Below are 17,868 nucleotides of genomic sequence, written 5' to 3'. Positions count from 1 at the left end.
AGTAGGTGTGCCAGTGAATCAAGAGCCAGAATAACGCCACTCTGGGAAATGTAAGGGCATGTGGAGGGGTGAACACGCTGAGTTTAGTTTATCTCCTGCATCAGGAGGATGCAGCCCAGAATTCTAAAATGATCCGGGAATTGTCCGTGACAATTGAGTGATGGGGGAGTTTTAAACTTGTCCCTCTGCTTTTCTTTTGGCAAAGTGGACAGGCCTTGTAATGAACCCTGATTACAGGGTCTTTAATGTAAAGACGAAAACACACCAGACATCTAACCTTTTAGAATTGAGCTCTCGTCAAATAAGCGATGGTTCCCTGCTGCACATACAATAAATCTGCAAACGGAGGCCATCTCTGACCTAACACTGATTTAGGGGCAGGAAGCCTGCAGTTAAAATTAAGCTGGAGGACGGCCAGCTTTATATGAAAAATGACAGGCAAATCTCTGGGGTTCACAGAACAAACATGATATACTTCTGTTGCAAGGCTTTCCCAAAGAGAACACTTCTTAAGAAAATACACTCCATTGTAAAGTTTTCTTTCACATTCTGTTCTGCCCGCTAGTGTCCAAGGGGATGGGGATTATCTCACTCATCATGTATTTATTAAGCCTTAGCCCTGTGTCCAGCAGTGCGGGGACACAGGAGATTAGAAGTGAGTCATGGTCGTGTGTCCTGTGCACCAGCCCTGGCTCGGCGGAATCACTAAAGCAGGAGCAAATCAACTGTCAAGTTCATGTCTGTGGAAGTTTCCTCCCCCACTTATCCTGGCTGCCAACACCCCAACCATCTTGCATATCCAGTCACTCAGAACGTCCGCTTTTCTATCAAAACCTCTTCCCAGGTTCTTTCTATAGAAAGAAAAAAATGCACAATGTGAGACTTGTGAGTTGAGTTTTATTTGGGGCAAAATGAGGACTATAGCCCCGGAGACAGCCTCTTAGATAGCTCTGAGAAACTGCTCCGAAGAGGCAGGGGGGAGGGTCAGTATAGATGTGATTTTGGTGAAGGGAGGACGTGCAGCAAACACACATTTTGGCAGAAGGTGGCTGCGAGTCACGAGGAGCAGATGTCTCCATTAATGACTTTAGTGCTTTTCTAGATACGAGGAGATGCAAGAATTGTGCTCATAAAATCTTGTCCTGGAAATATCCAACTATCTGAAGGCCTGTTCTGCCAGTTTTTCCCAGAGCACAGAGGGCCTCCTTCCTGCTCTCCACCCTGAACTCCTTTCAGGAGGTGTTGAAGGTCAACAGCTGCAACAGTTCATGATTTAATCCTTGCAGAGGTAGATGGCAAGTGCCGATTTGTAGTTGGCGTTTCCTTTCCATTTCCACAGTTCTCATCAGTATAATAATAATAATGATAATAATAATAGCTGACATGTCTTGACTGTGTCACGTGACAGGCACCGTAGGTGTTTTATGTGCACTTTGCCATTTAATACCGCAGCCCTGTCCTCACCCCCATCCAGACACTCCTCACCCTGGGCCACTGCAATGGCTTGTGAACTTTCCCTGCTAATCCCAAGGTGCCTCTTCCCAGCACCCCCTGCCCCTCTCTCCCTGGCATATCCCTAAATCAGGGTCCTCCCACAGCCAAACACCATTCTGACACCTCTCACGATCCCTTTGTTTTTCTTGCTTTTGAACTTGATGTGAATGGAATCATGTAACACGTATTCTTTTGCACCACATTTAATTTGCTCCAAGTCATGTCCAAGAGGGTCCTCTGGGCCACAGCTGAAGTCCCCGCTTGCATTTCTGTAAAGTATTTTATTGTATGAACACGGCACCACTTTACTCCTTCTTCTGTTCACGGACATGCATGTTGTTCCCTGACTTGGCTCTTCTGCACAGTGGTCATCGCATGTTATTTCAGTGCAGAATGCATGCATTCATACCGAGGATTACAAACTATGGGTATGATTCTGCCAGAGTTTTCCAAAGTAGACCTTCTAATTTATACTCCCATCAGCAGTGCAGAGACCACCATCTCTCCTCACCAACCCTCAGAATGGCTCAGGCTGTGCTAGGTTGTAGTCATGGTTGTTTCTGACATACCTGTGGGTGTGTGATGGGATCTCATTTTCATTTTAATTTCCATTCCTCTGATGGCTAATGAGCTCGAGCACCTTTTCATGTGCTTGCAGTCCGGTAGCTTTCCTTAAGTGCCTATTCAAGTTTTTTGGTCTATTTTTTATTGCATTGGGTTACCTGACGCCCCCCTCCCACTTGTTGATTTGTAAAAGCTATTTATGTATTCTGGATATGAGACCATCACATAGATTATGACAGATATCCTCTCTCTGTTCGCAGCTTGCCTTCTCACACAGTGATTTTCACAGTAGTGTCTTTTGAAAAACAGTATTTTAAATTTTTAGTGAAGCCTGATTTGTTGATCTTTGCTTTTTGTTTCATGTTTTCCTTTTGTTATCATCTAATGAAATTTTTGCCCTGTTCAAGGACATGAAATGTTTTCCTTTGTTATCATCTAGAAGCTTTATTATTTTACCTGCAACATTTAAGTCTATGATTGCTCAGCAATGTATTTTTGAATATGGTGTGAGGTAGGGGTCATAATTCATTATTTCCATGTGGATATTGAATTACTTCATCACCATTTTGTAAAAACACCATCCTTTCTCCATAGTAAAGCTATTACACCTTTACTAAAAATTAGGTGACATGTGGATCTATTTCTGGACAGTCTGTCTGTTCTCTTGGTTTATTTGTTTATCCTTAGACTGAAATCACATTGTTTAAATTACTGTATCTTTAAATAAGTCTGGTTAACTGATGGTTGTGCTTCAGATATCGAGATTGTCTTTACTAGATTGTCTTTACTATTCTTTGCCCTTTACATTTTCATAAAAATTTTAGAATCAGCTTGTCAGATTACACACATGGGCATGTGCACATGGGCACACACACACACAACAGTCGGGATTTTGGGTTGAGATTGCTTTCAATCTACAGAAGATGAAATTGATGAGAATTTACATATTTACAATATGAAAATTTCCAAACCATGAATGTGATATACCCCTCTGTTTATTTAGACCTTTAATTTCTCTTAATAACATCTTCAAGTTTTCTGTGTCGAGGTCTTGCACACTTTTATGAGATTGATTCCTAAGTATTTGGGGCTTGTTGATCTAATATAAATCCTTTTATTCTTTTCTATTTTTTCTATTTCATTTCTATTATATTCACTTTCTATTTGTTTATATTAGTAAAATGGGAATACAAATAAGACTAATTTTATATTGACTTTGCATTTCTTAGTCCTCATTTAAAACAATGATTTGTTTTCTACAGTTTTGTAATCTTAATTTTCATTATGGTAAGAAGACATTTTGGATTTTTTACTTCTTATCTTCACAGTGCTTAGCTGAATATTGACCAAATAAATGTTTCACTACTTGTTGACTTGTTGACTGATGATTTGTGAAGGAACTTTAGTCTTTTCTGGTTACTCTAAAAGTGATAACTTATTTTTTTTCTTTTTATTTATTGTTATTGAAGCATAGTTGATGTACAATATTGTGTAAGTTACTGGTGTACAATAGTGATTCATAATTTTTAAAGGTTATACTCCATTTATAGTTATTATCAAGTATTTTATTTATTTATTTTTAATAGATCTTTATTGGCGTACACGTGCTTCACAATACTGTGTTAGTTTCTGTTGTACAACAAAGTGAATCAGCCACATGCATACTTATGTCCCCATATCCCCTCCCTCTTGAGCCTCCCTCCCATCCTCCCTATCCCACCCCTCTAGGTCATCGCAAAGCACTGAGCTGATCTCCCTGTGCTATGCGGCTGCTTCCCACTAGCTATCTATTTTACATTTGGTAGTGTATATATGTCAATGCTATTCTCTCACTTTGTCGCAGCTTACCCTTCCCCCTCCCCATGTCCTCAAGTCCATTCTCTACGTCTGCGTCTTAATTCCTGTCCTGCCCCTAGGTTCATCAGAACCATTTTTTTTTTTTGGTTCCATATATATGTGTTAGCATACGGTATTTGTTTTTCTCTTTCTGACTTACTTCACTCTGTATGACAGACTCTAGGTCCATCCACCTCACTACAAATAACTCAATTTCGTTTCTTTTCATGGCTGAGTAATATTCCATTGTATATATGTGCCACATCTTCTTTATCCATTCATCTGTTGATGGACACTTAGGTTGCTTCCATGTCCTGGCTATTGTAAATAGAGCTGCAGTGAACATTGTGGTACATGACTCTTTTTGAATTATGGTTTTCTCAGGGTATGTGCCCAGTAGTGGGATTGCTGGGTCATATGGTAGTTCTATTTTTAGTTTTTTAAGGAACCTCCATACTGTTCTCCATAGTGGCTGTATCAATTTACATTCCCACCAACAGTGCAAGAGGGTTCCCTTTTCTCCACACCCTCTCCAGCATTTATTGTTTGTAGATTTTTTGATAATGACCATTCTGACTGGTGTGAGGTGATACCTCATTGTAGTTTTGATTTGCATTTCTCTAATAATTAGTGATGTTGAGCATCTTTTCATGTGCCTCTTGGCCATCTGTATGCCTTCCTTGGTCAAATGTCTATTTAGGTCTCCTGCCCATTTTTTAACTGGATTGTTTGTTTGATATTGAGCTCCTCAATATAAAAAACACGATAACTTATTAAACCAGTTCTTCAATGGTCACACCATTTTAGCTAAATCTAAGAAGTTAAATGTAACTAGATTCCATGGGCATCTCAATCATCTTGTAAATTACAATTTTTAAAACAAATAACCTCCTCCTACCTCAGATATGCGCATATTCCTACAGTGTTTCTGTACTGCATGTCATCTTGCTAAAGGTCATTTGTTACCAAAAGTGGGGTCTGGCTACTTGCTGCTCAAAATCCAATGCTCGAGAGGCAAGGTTGGTGGAAAACAAAGTTTGCTTTATTTCGGAGGCTGGCAATGGCAGGAGCGTGGACTCATGTCCAAAGGCCAACTCCCCCCAGTCGATCAGGGAGCAAGAGCTTTGATAGGGGAGTTTCAGGGGTGTACAGAGGGAGGGAGGGGCCTACATGCAGAAACAGCCCAGGCAGCTCTGACAGCCATCTTGCAGTTGGTCATGTCGTGGTCTAATCATCATCTTGATTGTCTTAAATTCAGTTAATCTTCAGTTCCAGGGTCAGTTTGTTCCCATTTCCTTGAGGCCAGTTATTGGGATTGTGGCAGCTTATGTCATGGCTACAGGCTGGTCATCATGTAGTTAATTTCTTCCACCTGATGGGGGTCTCAGTATCTACAAAGCAGCTCAGAGGGCATGGCTCAGAATATTATCTACAGCCCTTGAGGAGGAACTGAAGGTCCTTGACTTTGTTTAATGACTCAACTATTGCTATTTTGTCCTGTTCGACTGCTTTTCCTTTGCTTCTGCATTTTCTCACTTCTCTAATTAAACTTATTCTTTGGCTAAAGTTTTTCTACAGACAAAAGGCAGGCGGAGGACCTGGGAGGGGGAAGAACCATAGAGTCGTACTCCGTTTCAATTTTCGTTGAATTAATGTAAAATTGAGAGTGCATAAAGTAAAGAACAAAAAGAATAAAATAAGAAAAAAACAAAGTGTAAAAAATTGGAAGGTGATTAGCAAATTTTGTTGAAATTTGATGCTACTACATTAGCAGCTAAATTTCGTGAAGCTCCAGGTTTCACCATCTAGACAATATTACCTTGTATTTTAAAAATTAAAAAAATAAGTCTATTGGACAAAACCTATCATTGAATGGAAAAATCATTGTTAAAATGAAAGAATCCTAATATTGCATTGTACCATCCTCATATGATATATTTTAAATGAACAGTGAACAATGAATATCTGACTTTAATATGTAAAGCATGAGGTTAAAGTAAAAAGAAATTCATCTAAAATTAAAATTAAAAAACCACATTAATTCTCTTTGATCTTATACCAAACAAGCACAGTGCCTCTTTCATTAATGCGTTATCTTTAGAAAATAGTCCAAGTTTGTCGGAATTGAAGTAAGTTTCATTTAATCAGCTAGCGTAGTTCATCTGTTAAATCACAGCACTTTGCTCTCCATTTGTAAAATAATCTTCAAACTAATGAACTAAGGTCAATTGCATGCAGTTCTATTCTAGCCAAATTGCTGCTAATTGCATCAAAGGCTTAGGTAAGGTCAATAAATGTTGCCTTTTTATATCCTCTCTTGAAAATGGCAGAAAATAAACTCCTTTTCTCTGTAATGAATTCAGGCTTGGGCAACTCGTAGCAGGAGAACTGTTTCCGGATCAGGATTTTCATTACCTGATTTGAAAGTGTTCCATTTTCAAAGAATGGTTGGGGGGATTGGAATTACCAAAGCAGCTTCAGAACGGACGCTTTCTTCACACGTTCTCCTTGTTACTCTTATGTCAGTGGTGTCCCTCAGATAGACACCTCGATATAGATGATGGACTTTGACTTCTTCTAACGATAATCAGTCTGGACCATGTCACCCTTTTTCCCTTAACTTCCTTTGCCACAAACAGCAAATGTTTGCAAGTCAGTTCCACTCTCTTTGCAGTGTGAGGTGTAAAAGCTGGCTGGTTTGGTGAGCCAGGCAGCCTGGGCCACGTGATAAAGGCAAGGAGCCCTGGATGCCCCCAGGGATCAGGATCCCGCAGGCGTCTCGTGAATTCTGAAGACCTGACATAGGTCTTAGGACTTGACTGAATCTTCAGTAAGTTTTATCCCTGAATGTGCATATTTTTCTCACCGTCTCAATTTGTAAACCAACACCGCGTGTGTGTGTGTGTGTGTGTGTGTGTGTGTGTGAGTGTGTGTGTGTGTGTGTGCGTGCACGTGTGTGTGAAGCGATGGGCATACATGTTACACGAGGCACACAGCAAGGAAGGCCAGGAAACAACGAAGACAAGTGAAAGAGGCAGATAGAGCGGGCGCGAGGGCAGGGGCAGAGGGGTGGCACCAGAGTGGGACCAGATGTGCCGGGCGGGTACCTGGGAGAAATTCAAAGAAAGTTTCCTAAAAATGATTTCCTAAAAGTTTCCTAAAATAATCGTGATAGACTCAGATGAATAAAACATAGTACAAGTAGTGCCTTTTCCTGCGTGGAATTCATTACCAAGGACATATTTACATTCTTCACGTTTGCATCCCACATTCTTACAACCATGGACTAGTTCTTGAAATCAAGAAAAAAAATTTTTCTTATATAGACTCTACTACTTTGGTTATCGATCATAATAATGGCAGGTACCATTTAGTGAGCACTTATTTTTAGGAACTGTCTTACAGAAGGGTAACCTAGAGATATTAACTAGTAACTAGCAGGTAGTAGAGCCCAGGCCTGACCCTAGGGAATCTGACTTCAGGGCCTGCATGCTCACCTTGACGAATGAGTCCACCCAGATGTAACCCAAAAAAATAGGCACTAAAGCACCATGGCAGCTAAACGTTCTGATTAATCAAGGAAGCCTTCCTAGAGAACATAAATGTTGGCCTTGAACCTAGAATGTCTGGAAAGCTGCAGGGAGGTGCAGAGGGTAGGAGGGTTTTCTGTGGGCAGGTGGAAATGACATAGTGGCTGGATACAGGAGGCCTCCGCGCAGAGGAAATTTTTTTTTTTTTCTGAACATCGCCTGGCTTTGACATGGAAGATTTAGACGTGGGACACTTCCTGGCTCATTTTCCTATGCCAGTAATGGTCCTCTTTTTTCCTATTTCTTTACGAATTGAAGCTGGCATGAGTCTGATTTCAAGGTGCCATTTAGCAGTTGGAACAGTGTAGTATGTTAACTTACTTATTCTTGAAATCTTATCTGGGTGCCCTGGATAGGGAGCTTTCCAGGGGCCGCTAACCATGGGATTCTCGGGGAACGGAGGCCATCTCCAGACCCCTAATTCCACACCCCGTTCGTCTCTCAAGTCTCCAGACTCTGATCCAAGATCCTAAGTGACTTCCCTTTGTTTCTTCTTTTCACATTGCCAATTTCAGGCCCAGGGTGTCTCTATTGCTGCAACCAGCTGCCCAAAACCAGTGTAAGATGATCTTTCAAAGACAGAGACTCTTAAGACCAGAAAAATAACCTAAAATGGACCTGAATAGAACATCGCATGCAAAGTGTTGATTCCTCTGAAAACGCCTGGATTCAGTGCTTTGCAACAAAAGTCTTTACGTGACATGTCACTTGGTTCAGCTCTATAAAAAGAAGCAGAAAGCACAGTAGAGAATGATTGCCTTGTTTAAAGTTCTCTAGGCATACAGTGAGCTGTTTGCTAAGTGACCAGCCTGCGTGATTTATGACTGTATTCCAGAAAAATTAAATTATATGACATAACTAACTAGAGAGTTGGCATGGAGCTTCAAAATAACAGGAAGCAGTATAATTATTGTCCTCTCCCACCGGGAATCCATCACGGATGACCTGGGCTGGGTCTGCCTTCTGTTGTGTGTGGAACCCTTATTGAGCATGATGAGAATTCGTGTGTATGGGATGCTGGACACATGGGCTGGCGGCTGATTGAGAGCCTCTGACTGTGCCCCTTGTGCAGCGTTATCTGATGGGATGCAAGTTGCCACTGAGGATCTAATATTTAGTTTTAATAATGAGAACCAGCTGAGTCACAGTGCGCTGCCAGGCCGTGGGCTTCAAGATACCACGTGACGTGTATTTGTTCCTCACTGTTTCTGGAATGGCTCACCCTGAAGGTCAGGGTGAGCTGAAAGGACTTTTTAGGTTTCTTCTTGCCTGTGTTTGTAAGGACATTATGAAACCATGTTGCCTTGTTTGTGTTACAACGTGCATATGGGATGGAAATCAAAATCAGCAAGATAAAACCTACCAGGGATACAGAAAGCAATTTGGAGAACAGCTGAGCAGAGAGACTTGCTAGCAAAACAAAACAGAACAAAACAAAACACCTGGAGTCCAGGTTGACCTCATGCTTCATATGGGCCCCATCTTGAGACATTCTGCTTAATTAACTCAAAGTAATAATATTATATTAATTATTTGCTCAATTAGCTATTATTAAATTATTGCTGATTAATTTGACCATTATGTGGCAGGTCCTAGACGTGTGCTTACATGTACTGACTCATTGAATTCACACACATGTCCTGTGAAGTAGATGCTCTTGTTAATCCTGCATCACTGGTGAGAAAACTCAGTGAGCGGCATTAGGTAACTTGCCCTGTCCTGCAGTGTTGGGTTTTTTTTTTTTTTTTTTAAACTTATTATTTTTTTTATATTTATTTTTGGCTGTGTTGGGTCTTTGTTTCTGTGCGAGGGCTTTCTCTAGTTGCGGCAAGCGGGGGCCACTCTTCATCGCGGTGCACAGGCCTCTCACTATCGCGGCCTCTCTTGTTGCGGAGCACAGGCTCCAGACGCGCAGGCTCAGTAGTTGTGGCTCACGGGCCCAGTTGCTCCGTGGCATGTGGGATCTTCCCAGACCAGGGCTCGAACCTGTGTCCCCTGCATTGGCAGGCAGATTCTCAACCACTGCGCCACCAGGGAAGCCCAGTGTTGGGTTTTGAACCCAGTTCGTCTCCAGGGTTCCCCGCCTTGCTGTCCTCCACAGTCACTGCCCCAGCTCTGGAGTGTAGGGTCAGCCTCAGTAGCATGTTATTCGGTGGGGAGCCCTGGAAACCTAGAAGCCATTGGGTCCACAGAGGGTCCTACAACTGTGGTCAAAGAGGATGGACAGCAGAGTCACGGAGGTGCTGTGAAGACCTTTGCAGAGCATGTAAACTGACTCAACATTGTCCTTTCTTGCCTCAGTGGGAAGAACTGACATATTGGCTGGTCCCAAGCAAACCGATCTCACTTTGAGAGACGGGGGCTGCCAGACTTCCAAATAGCATCTGAGGCTCAGCTCAGGAAGAGGCCAGGCAGCACCTCGCAGGAGCCCTGGGGCAGGGGTGCTTCCTGCACCAGGAAAACCCTGAGGTTATTTGGTATTAGATGAAAAGAAGGTGCTGCTGCCTCCCGACTGGTAGAGTTTTGACTCCTCCTTACAGAAGGGGTGGACGGGACACCCTGAGCCAACGCCACTCTCCCCAGGCACCAGGGTCAAAGCCACCACGGTGGAGGTCTGGCTGCTCAGAGGGCAGCCCGCTCAGCAGCGGCAGAAGCAGTAATTGGAGCCCCTTCCAAAGGCAGACTGACCCCTGGTTAGTGCTGCACGTCTCCGGGGCCTCAGATGGTTCGCATGCACACGTCTGAGACCACAGCCTTGGACCGGGGTGCCCAGATGTGGCCGCACATCAGGGTCCCCAGGGAGCTTTCAGAAGACTGAGGTCTGGGTCCTCCTCCTCCCACACTGCTCTGGGGTGGGCCCTCAGCATCGAGGGTCTTCAGAGCTCTCCAGGTGGTTCAATCACGCGGCCAAGTTTGAGAAGCCTGGCCGAAGGCCATGGAAGCCGGCCACAGCACCCAGCCCTCCTGAGGGGGGACCGTGAGCTCATACCCTGGGCTCCGTTTAGCCTCTTGCACATTGTTTAGGTTAAGAAGAAAGGCAATTGTTAGGAAGCATACTCAGTGTTCAAGAAGAGTCACAGGTTTCTAGTTTATGTTTTGTTTTTTTTTTTAATTTTTATTGGGGTACAGTTGATTTACAGTGTTGTGTTAGTTTCAGGTGTACAGCAAAAGTGAATCAGTTACACATATACATATATCCACTCTTTTTTTTTTTTTTTTTTAGAATCTTTTCCCGTATAGGCCATTACAGTGTATCGAGTAGAGTTCCCTGTCCTCTAAGTGGCAGGCTTGTGAGTCTCCAGGGAGGGGAAGGGGAGCAGCCCTTGTCTGTGGCCCCCTGGATTGACCATCCCTGTTTGAGCATGCGCCCGTCAACCTGTGCTCTGTATATTGACAACTGCTAGCTTATTTGTTTGTTTTTAAAATAACCGTCTATTTTTAAGATTACATTTTAGCCGAATTTACTCATATAAACACTTTCACTGTCACTTTTGACCATTTTCTTTAGCTAATATGCAACTCTTATTTTTATTTAACCTGGTTTTACCATTGACTTCCTATAAATTATCATGTTTATTTCAGTCTGCTCATTACATATTTTAAATTGTAGCTATGTTGTGCCTTCTTTTAATCATTTTATCTGCTTGATTTGAATATTTTTAAATGTTATTAATTAATGGTTATTTACTTGTTTTTAAAAAACCCTGCTTTAGCAGCTGGCAACCAGGGAGTTTGGGTGAAAAGGGAGGCTGCTGTATCAGCTAACCCCGTTGCTTGGGAAATGAGTGGTCTGGGGGCTCCTCAGGCACCTGTTCTTGCTTCAATGTCACCTTCTTACCTTAAGACTAAGTATAAACGTAACCGCTAAGTACAAACTAGTCAGTCTAGTCAGAAGTATAAACTTTCAGCAAAGTTTATTGTGTTAAACCTTAAAAAAAAATAGTGATCCAGAGCATAATTTGAAATTCACCATACTCACATTTATGATGTCCCCATCTCCATATTTGGTCTTTCTCTCTGTCAGTTTCTTAGGGATGGGGCCACATAGGCAGAGACACACTTAGGGCACGGGACACACTTATGCCCAAGTGGAGAAACAGTAATTCAGCTTAAGTCTAGACACTGACCTGCCAGCCCAGCATCATTGCATTCTTTCTCGAGTTACCCAGTTTATCTACGAGCACAAGAGAAACAAGATCTGAAATTCGTGCTCTGTACTCCATAAAGCTGCTTGACGCCCACCAGGCAATGTGTGGGCGGGAGAGCATTCTGGAAGCCCCCTCCATGGACCTCCTTTCCTCCTTCCCCCGAGTGTGGTCGCAGTGGAAGGTCAGCGGTCATTCCCCGCTTCTGAAAGGATGGATGAGGTGACAGGACAGGCCTTCATCTATTACGTTTTCACCCCAGTAAGGGGTCCTCACTCAGAAGCCCCATGCTCGTGCGGTGCACTCCCAAGGATGGAAACAGGGATGTCTGTCAATGACTTACACTGGGTTTGCAGTCCCAAACCGCTGCTTTGCCTGGGCTAAGTGACTGGCCAGTCCACTCGGCACAGTGTCAGCCTGGGAGAAAGCAGCCTGACTCACCATCCTTTCAAGAAATGGGTTAATCCAGGGACTAGTGACACCGTAGACTCCTGTCCAGCCACAGGGAATTAGAGGGCATGCCACTGCCAGAGCATTATTGGATCTTGCCAAGCTAGACAGTCAGGCTCCCCCGCAGAAGGAAAATAGGAAAAAAACAAAGATAAACTTTGTAGAACCGGAACCGATGTTAAAGAACGGGATCGTGGGACTTCCCTGGTGGTCCAGTGGTTAGGATTCCGTGCTTCCGCTGTAGAGGGGCGGGGGTTTGACCCCTGGTCGGGGAACTAAGATCCCGCATACTGCGTGGCATGGCAAAAAGAAATAAGAAGGGAATCATGACTCAGATTTAGCAGAGAATGTAAAATTCACAGGGTAAAGAGTGATCCACATGCGTTTGATGGAAGCTAAGAAACAAAGAACCCCGAGGGAGCCCTCTACTGTGTCGTATTTTCTGGGGAGATAAATCCCCTTTGTGTGTAACTGGGTCTGACAGAATGGGAGCATATGTAACTGTGAGGTTCAAATCAAACAGGAGCAGAGCGTGGCCCACTTACACGCGGAGTCTCCGACTCATGTAGAATTCACAGCACAGATCCCCTAATTGCTGGGCCCGGGCCCACTGTTCATCTCACTGCCCCTCTTGAAGTGAGAGCCTTTTCTCTGTCTTCCGGGGGAGGCTGCACTGCTGGGCCCCCGACAGGTGTCGCAGACCCTGTTCCAGCACCGGGGGCTGCGACAGGACAGGCGCTGAACCGGAGCCTGGCCCTGAGCAATGGTGCTGAGACAGGAGGAGAATGGTGGTGCAGCTGCGGGTGTGACTGTGTCCCCACCGAGGGGACCACCAAGGAGGAAGAGAGTGGAGAAGTGCAAGGTGGGCGAGAGCTGTTGGCCATCTAATGACCCAGCTGTGCAAATGAACAGGATTGGGGAACGCTGGAAAGGATTCTCTGTACCTCTAGCCAGATACCTCTCCCTTCCCTTTCCTGATGGGAAAACTCCTTCTGCAACTGGAGGTTGACTCTGTACCTTCACTTTTTTGTTAGAATCTCTTCCATCAGGCGGCAGGGATTACATCGTGGACAGAGCGATGGTTGTTAACTTTGCATACACGGTGAAATCATGGAAAGAGCCTCGAAAAATGCAGGTGCCGGTTCCCATCGTCAGAGATTGGCATTTGGTTGATCTGGGGCAGGATTCGTGCGCTGGTCATTCATAAACTCCCCCAGGTGATTTTACTATACAACCAAGATGGGACCCACTGTCTTAGTGGGAATGACCTCACCAGAATTTCTTTTATTAAAGTACAGTTGATTTACAATGTTGTGTTAGTTTCAGGTGTACAGCATAGTGATTTAGTTATACATGCATATGTATCTATTTTTTTCAGATTCTTTTCCCTTATAGGTTATTACAAAATATCGAGTATAGTTCCCTGTGCTATACAGTAGGTCCTTTTTGTTTATTTTATAAATAGTAGTGTGTGTATGTTAATCCCAAACTCCTAATTTATCCGTTCCCCCCCTCTGGTAACCGTAAGTTTGTTTTCTATGTCTGTGGGTCTGTTTCTGTTTTGTGTACAAGTTCATTTGTACCATTATTTTTTTTAGATTCCACATATAAGCGATATCATATGTATTTGTCTGATGAGGGTGAAGGACCTCATCAGAATTTTTTTTTCTTTTTTTTTTTTTTCACAACTCACACACATACACTGTATTTTATTTTTACAAGAGATAAATAAACTGACACCAAGCATTGTAAATGGATGACCACAACAAAAGCAACAATGATTGCAATTACCAAACACGAAACACACTCATACTATGTCATAATATTGACATTCAGTCCAGTAATCCTCCACTGTAACAGCTCCTTTACTTTGCAGTGAAAATTGATTTGTATATTTTTTGCCTCTGAGTCCTTGTGGGATTTTTTTTTTATTCAAACAGAAAGTCACAAAAATTATAATCATCCTCATCAGTTCACTCAGTCCCATGTAATTAATTTTTTTTTCATCTTGATCTTTTGTTAGCACTTTTATGAATTCATCAGTTTTCCTTTAGAGTTCTGAAATGCTTATTCATTCAGTCCAGCAGTATAGTCAGTTACCAGAAACCTGTACTTGTCAGAGTCTTTTCCATGAATTCCTTGAAGATGAAACCCTTTTATAGGAACATTTTTGTGAAACCATCAGAGTACACACAGAACTATCTGTAAATGACAAAAGACTTAAATATGACCACGGTTAAAGATTTGATGAAAGTTCATAATAATGCAATTAACAAGGAAATTTAGTTATTTCTGAGATATACATTTTAAAGTAATAACTAGAATTATGACTTATAACATTAAATCAGAACATATAAGATTTTTAGAAATTTCATGTAATGTCTGAAACATATATATTAACATATTTCCATACAAATAACCCAGAGAAAGCTTAGTATTAGTTGTTTGTTTGTTTGTTTTTTTATACTGCAGGTTCTTATTAGTCATCAACTTTATACACATCAGTGTATACATGTCAATCCCAATTGCCCAATTCAGCACACCACCATCCCCATCCCACACCGGTTTTACCCCCTTGGTGTCCATACATTTGTTCTCTACATCTGTGTCTCAACTTCTGCCCTGAAAACCGGTTCATCTGTACCATTTTTCTAGGTTCCACATACATGCGTTAATATACGATATTTGTTTTCCTCTTTCTGACTTACTTCATTCTGTATGACAGTCTCTAGATCCATCCACGTCTCAACAAATAACTCGATTTCGTTCCTTTTTATGGCTGAATAATATTCCATTGTATATATGTACCACAACTTCTTTATCCATTCGTCTGTCGATGGGCATTTAGGTTGCTTCCATGACCTGGCTATTGTAAATAGTGCTGCAGTGAACATTGGGGTGCATGTGTCTTTTTGAATTATGGTTTTCTCTGGGTAAATGCCCAGTAGTGGGATTGCTGGGTCATATGGTAATTCTATTTTTAGTTTTTTAAGGAACCTCCATACTGTTCTCCATAGTGGCTGTATCAATTTACATTCCCACCAAGAATGCAAGAGGGTTCCCTTTTCTCCACACCCTCTCCAGCATTTGTTGTTTGTAGATTTTCTGATGATGCCCATTCTAACAGGTTTGAGGTGATACCTCACTGTAGTTTTGATTTGCATTTCTCTAATAATTAGTGATGTTGAGCAGCTTTTCATGTGCTTCTTGGCCATCTGTATGTCTTCTTTGGAGAAATGTCTATTTAGGTGTTCTGCCCATTTTTTTATTGGGTTGTTTGTTTCTTTAATATTGCGCTGCATGAGCTTTTTATTTATTTTTGAGATTAATCCTTTGTCCGTTGATTCGTTTGTGAATATTTTCTCCCATTCTGAGGGTTGTCTTTTCATCTTGTTTATGGTTTCCTTTGTGTGCAAAAGCTTTGAAGTTTCATTAGATCCCATTTGTTTATTTTTGTGTTTATTTCCATTACTCTAGGAGGTGGATCAAAAAAGATCTTGCTGTGATTTATGTCAAACAGTGTTCTTCCTATGTTTTCCTCTAAGAGTTTTATAGTGTCCGGTCTTACATTTAGGTCTCGAATCCATTTTGAGTTTATTTTTGTGTATGGTGTTAGGGAGTGTTCTAATTTCATTCTTTTACATGTAGCTGTCCAGTTTTCCCAGCACCACTTATTGAAGAGGCTGTCTTTTCTCCACTGTATATCTTTGCCTCCTTTGTCATAAATTAGTTGACCATAGATGCATGGGTTTATCTCTGGGCTTTCTATCTTGTTCCATTGATCTATGTTTCTGTTTTTGTGCCAGTACCATATTGTCTTGATTACTGTAGCTTTGTAGTATAGTCTGAAGTCAGGGAGTCTGATTCCTCCAGCTCCGTTTTTTTCTCTCAAGACTGCTTTGGCTATTCGGGGTCTTTTGTGTTTCCATACAAATTTTGAGATGATTTGTTCTAGTTCTGTAAAAAATGCCATTGGTAATTTGATAGGGATTGCATTGGATTTGTAGATTGCTTTCGGTAGTAGAGTCATTTTCACAATATTGATTCTTCCAATCCAAGAACATGGTATATCTCTCCATCTGTTGGTATCATCTTTAATTTCTTTCATCAGTGTCTTATAGTTTTCTGCATACAGGTCTTTTGTCTCCCAAGGTAGGTTTATTCCTAGGTATTTTATTCTTTTTGTTGCAGTGGTAAATGGGAGTGTTTCCATAATTTCTCTTTCAGATTTTTCATCATTAGTATATAGAAATGCAAGAGATTTCTGTGCATTAATTTTGTATCCTGCAACTTTACCAAATTCATTGATTAGCTCTAGTAGTTTTCTGGTGGCATTTTTAGGATTCTCTATGTATAGTATCATGTCGTCTGCAAACAGTGACAGTTTTACTTCTTCTTTTCCAGTTTGTATTACTTTTATTTCTTTTTCTTCTCTGATTGCTGTGGCTAGGACTTCCAAAACTATGTTGAATAATAGTGGTGAGAGTGGACATCCTTGTCTCGTTCCTGATCTTAGAGGAAATGCTTTCAGTTTTTCACCATTGAGAATGATGTTTGCTGTGGGTTTGTCATATATGGCCTTTATTATGTTGAGGTAGGTTCCCTCTATGCCCACTTTCTGGAGAGTTTTTATCATAAATGGGTGTTGAATTTTGCCAAAAGCTTTTTCTGCATCTATTGAGATGATCATATGGTTTTTATTCTTCAGTTTGTTAATATGGTGTATCACATTGATTGATTTGCATATATTGAAGAATCCTTGCATCCCTGGGATAAATCCCACTTGATCGTGGTGTATGATCCTTTTAATGTGTTGTTGGATTCTGTTTGCTAGTATTTTGTTGAGGATTTTTGCATCTATATTCATCAGTGATATTGGTCTGTAATTTTCTTTTTTTGTAGTGTCTTTGTCTGGTTTTGGTATCAGGGTGATGGTGGCCTCATAGAATGAGTTTGGGAGTGTTCCTTCCTCTGCAATTTTTTGGAAGAGTTTGAGAAGGATAGGTGTTAGCTCTTCTCTAAATGTTTGATAGAATTCACCTGTGAGGCCATCTGGTCCTGGACTTTTGTTTGTTGGAAGATTTTAAATCACAGTTTCAATTTCATTACTTGTGATTGGTCTGTTCATATTTTCTCTTTCTTCCTGATTCAGTCTTGGAAGGTTATACCTTTCTAAGAATTTGTCCATTTCTTCCAGGTTGTCCATTTTATTGGCATAAAGTTGCTTGTAGTAGTCTCTTAGGATGCTTTGTATTTCTGCGGTGTCTGTTGTAACTTCTCCTTTTTCATTTCTGATTTTATTGATTTGAGTCCTCTCCCTCTTTTTCTTGATGAGTCTGGCTAATGGCTTATCAATTTTGTTTATCTTCTCAAAGAACCAACTTTTAGTTTTATTGAGCTTTGCTATTGTTTTCTTTGTTTCTATTTCATTTATTTCTGCTCTGATCTTTATGATTTCTTTCCTTCTGCTAACTTTGGGTTTTGTTTGTTCTTCTTTCTCTAGTTCCTTTAGGTATAAGGTTAGATTGTTTACTTGAGATTTTTCTTGTTTCTTTAGGTAGGCTTGTATAGCTATAAACTTCCCTCTTAGAACTGCTTTTGCTGCATCCCATAGGTTTTGGATCGTCGTGTTTTCATTGTCATTTGTCTCTAGGTATTTTTTGATTTCCTCTTTGATTTCTTCAGTGATCTCTTGGTTATTTAGTAACGTATTGTTTAGCCTCCATATGTTTGTGTTTTTTACGGTTTTTTCCCTGTAATTCATTTCTAATCTCACAGTGTTGTGGTCA

General features: G+C 41.4%; 1 protein-coding gene across 1 annotated transcript in view; it reads left to right on the top strand.

The window, feature by feature from the left end:
- The window catches only part of DPP6 (dipeptidyl peptidase like 6), a 586,350-nt gene that overhangs the window by 58,365 nt on the left and 510,117 nt on the right, over window positions 1–17,868 (top strand). The gene's annotated exons all lie outside the window — the stretch shown is intronic.

This window comes from Balaenoptera ricei, chromosome 9 (assembly GCF_028023285.1).
Source record: "Balaenoptera ricei isolate mBalRic1 chromosome 9, mBalRic1.hap2, whole genome shotgun sequence".
In the NCBI taxonomy this organism is placed as follows: Eukaryota; Metazoa; Chordata; class Mammalia; order Artiodactyla; family Balaenopteridae; genus Balaenoptera; species Balaenoptera ricei.
Note: the sequence above shows the minus strand (reverse complement) of the source record. Positions and strands in the feature narration are given on the sequence as shown.